This window comes from Periplaneta americana, unplaced genomic scaffold, assembly GCF_040183065.1.
Source record: "Periplaneta americana isolate PAMFEO1 unplaced genomic scaffold, P.americana_PAMFEO1_priV1 scaffold_24, whole genome shotgun sequence".
In the NCBI taxonomy this organism is placed as follows: Eukaryota; Metazoa; Arthropoda; class Insecta; order Blattodea; family Blattidae; genus Periplaneta; species Periplaneta americana.
In genome coordinates, this window is record NW_027185505.1 from 13,377 (window position 1) to 17,512 (window position 4,136).

Below are 4,136 nucleotides of genomic sequence, written 5' to 3' on the forward strand. Positions count from 1 at the left end.
AACAACGAGCTTCTTTAAAGGATACAACTACTAGGACAGAGATATTTTCATTATGGAATTTGTACTACCCACTGAAATGTAGTAACTAATGGGATTTTAATTAGCCATATATGTACAGTATATTACATTCTTTACCTAAAATGTCTCTAACTTCTAGGGAGAGCGCGAGGTACGTTCACAATCCCCTGAATACATATTCCCTTCTTCGAGAAAACGCAGAGAAGTGAACCGTCTCATATGAATATGCTACCAGTCATAAGTTTCAATACGGAGCTGCAAGTACTTAAGAATTATCAATTACTCTACAATTATGCAGCGGCGTCATCATCCAAGCTATAGCTGGAATAGGGAAGGGAACATAATATCCCATAAGTCTTATTAGAACACGCTGGAAATAGTGACGTAAAAAAAAAAATCGCCAACGGCACGTGGTGTTCCCAAGCGGTCACCCATCCAAGTACTGACCACGCCCAATGTTGCTTGACTTCGGTGATCGGACGAGAACCGGTATTTTCAACATGGTATGGCCGTTGCCGATGAAACTGCGTAATCTGTAGGCACTTGAGGACGATGGGATTGGGGTGCACTCGATAAAACCTGCACTCGCTCACACACACACGTAAACTGCCTGCTTAGACTCTGTACCTAAATTACCAAGCTCGTTGGATGTCATTGGGATAGATGATAAATCTATCTATCAACGGCAGTTTGGTTACGTTTCAACGTCACACACTGCTGGATTGACACGGGATTAATAAAACAGCTAGTCGGCATTCTAAGTTAAGCCACAGGTGGATTGTTGTTCAACAGCGGAGCCTCCTTTCAACCACATGGTTGTGGAACTGTAGTCGGATTTTCGACATCATTTTCATGCCATACTACGGAACTTCACACAAACTTCAATTCACTTCTTGCACCGGCGGCTACTACGAATGGACTGAAGCTCGCTACTGACTAGGGGGGGGGGGACATTTGTCTCTTGATGGATTACGTGACAGATATATAAAGTATCAGTCGTATGTTATGAACCCGAGTTTCAATAAAGATAGATTACCCGTATGTCCACAGATTCTCAGTAGTGGCCTGCGGAAGGATTATGCCCGCGGTCGACAAGTTACCTTCTAAGTTGTTTTCCCTCAACAATTAATGCTGCCAAGTGAGTAGGAATGACACCGCGCTCTCATATAAGTCGTACGAAACTATTAAGGAAACGAATTTGCCTCGTGGATCCAAGTCTCCCATGGACTGCCTATAATGTATTATCTATCCTAGAAGTGTTATCGGGGTGATTATTTAAATTTTCACTCGGTGGGAACCGCTGTTGTTCTTCATTCATCTACTCTGTTATGAATAACTTGTGGCCCTTAAAAGGGCCGGTTGCTGATTCCCTAGCAAGCACTCCCGCTTACTTGGAACTAGTGTATTTTGTGACGGCCTTGGTCCCTTCACTGACGGCGTGCTTGGCCAGCTCACCGGGTAGCAGGAGACGGACGGCTGTCTGGATCTCCCGACTGGTGATGGTCGACCGCTTGTTGTAATGCGCGAGCCGCGAAGCTTCCGCGGCGATGCGCTCGAAGATGTCGTTAACGAAGCTGTTCATGATGCTCATAGCCTTTGAACTGATTCCCGTGTCTGGGTGAACTTGTTTCAGAACCTTGTAGATGTAAATGGCGTAGCTCTCCTTCCTCTTGCGCTTCTTCTTCTTATCGCCCTTCGAAATATTCTTCTGGGCCTTGCCGGCCTTCTTGGCAGCCTTTCCGGAAGCTTTGGGGGGCATGGTGCTCGTCTGATGATGAGCCCGGAGGGAGAAAAATATTTAAGTCGCAGGGACAATGCCGTACTGCCTTCCCAGTGCGAGCCAATAGAAACAGCGCAAACGTTTGTGACTTTACGATTGGTCCGCTGTCGATTATTGACGTTGGCGTAAAAGTGAAGGTTACCGTGGGCCAAAATAACTATTAAACTCTCCCCCCCCTCTCTCCCTCTCTACAACACCCCTCGTCTCCCGGAATCGGCAAATTCGCGGCCTGTTTCCCATAAATACTCCACAAGAATGCCATCGTTGAGGAATGCACATATATGTCATGGACCAGAACCCGACACATACAATTAATAATCCACCTTCATCTACAACGAGAGGAAATGGAAATCAAACACCCCACCCACAACATAACGTACCAGCGAACATCACTCCGACTGCTGGATAGCTGAAGTCAAAATGCCAACGCCCAAACACAAGGATAACAACAATATAAACAAATTGTGACTGCCCTCACCACTGCTTAGTGATGCATGATAGCTACCGTTGAATAACTAAACAATAAATAAATACATTCAAAATTCACGCAAGCCCAGTAAATAATTTACATCACAAATAGTTCATGGTTACTCCTCAAATAACAACAAATCAGAACTTAAAATCTGCTTCTTAAACCTTCTTTCTCACTTTCTACCCACCTGTCTTCTTTCCACGTCTCAACCTCAATCTCATAAAAGCCCTAAATATCCAACATTCTAATAACACTGCACTCACAAGCACTCACGGTCGAAGAGGGCATTGTAATGTAAGACCCTAAAACGACCGCTGGCTCTGCCAGCAATCAACTCTGACACCGGCGAGGCGTCGTTCTTGTAGTTAAACAGCTGCAAGTAGGAGTAGCATCATGTCGGGTCGTGGAAAGGGAGGCAAGGTGAAGGGAAAGTCAAATTCTCGATCCAGCCGTGCTGGGTTGCAGTTCCCGGTAGGCCGTATCCACCGTCTTTTGCGTAAGGGCAATTACGCAGAGCGAGTTGGTGCCGGTGCGCCAGTCTACCTGGCCGCGGTGATGGAGTACCTGGCGGCCGAAGTTCTCGAGTTGGCTGGCAACGCAGCTCGTGACAACAAGAAGACTAGGATCATTCCTCGTCACTTACAGCTCGCCATTCGCAACGACGAGGAGCTGAACAAACTCCTGTCCGGCGTCACCATCGCCCAGGGTGGTGTGTTGCCCAACATCCAGGCGGTTCTCCTCCCGAAGAAAACCGAGAAGAAGGCTTAAGCCCCTTCTCCGTAAAACGGCCCTTTTAAGGGCCCCACTAACCTCACAAAAGTCAGAAATAGCCAGTATTGTTAATCCTCTCTCACGGCTTCGTAATGTAATTTCATTACGCGTGTCAACTTTCTCTCTCTCTCTATACCGGTGGGCTGATTTAATATCATCATTCTGTAATTTTGTGCTCTGAACGATGTCGTTGTCCCAGGTTCGCACTGAAGTACTTGAAACCGTTGTACATTTACTAGGCTATTGTGTGATAACACATTATACTGATGCATATAGAAAGGTTTCATTATTATTATATAATTTAACACAATACGAATTAAATTAGATGATGATGCCAAAGTACATAGTTGGCTTCGAAATTTATGTAATATATTTCTATCATATTAGAGTAATGGAGATTATCGTGAAAATAATCACAAGTCCCCTTCTTTGGTGCCCATCGTGGTTTTAGACATATACGTTTGAATATACTAGTTTACTTTACTACATACTACGAATGAAACTAATTTTGAATAAGAAATCGATAACTGGTGAACAACTTACGGCGTTATAATAGAGTTCCTAATGCGTTTGTTTGTTGGTGCACATATTGGCCGCACGCGCAGGAACCCCAATACTGAGATGATGACATGACCTTCTCGTAGGAATCGAAGGCTTTGACAATTTGCGTTCGAATTTCCCCTCTCTCTGTCGTTTCGTTCGAACCGAAATGACGCAAGCTATACGTGGAAGTTGTCTGACAGGACGAAGTCCTGTGTTCTGACATGCGATGTGTACCTCTTCTCCCCAGTGTTTACCACACTGGATTCCTATGACCTAAAAGTTGGCATTGCAAAAACGTGGTGATGTGATGTTCAGTATGTGTCAATCCCCTCGGTTCCTTGTTACGGTCTGGTGAGCATTGCCTACCTGCGTTGTCATATTACCCACCAATTCTTCGGACAGTGATTATTGACTTACAGAAGTTTACAGTAACAGGTAACATAATCCGAGGAGCAAGGCTTCACAGAGGAATCCGGTCTTTCCACTTGATATACCAAGCGTTGGGGTCAGACCCATTTGAAAAACGGAGAGGCATTTCTTACAACGTCTTTT

The 4,136-nt window shown here is 45.0% G+C and overlaps 1 non-coding gene across 1 annotated transcript; it reads right to left on the reverse strand.

Annotated features, from left to right (window-relative positions):
- Positions 1-416: 416 nt before the first annotated feature.
- Positions 417-535, reverse strand: LOC138693849 (5S ribosomal RNA). The gene has a single exon (XR_011330535.1). It is a non-coding gene; the product is annotated as a 5S ribosomal RNA (ribosomal RNA).
- Positions 536-4,136: the final 3,601 nt, after the last annotated feature.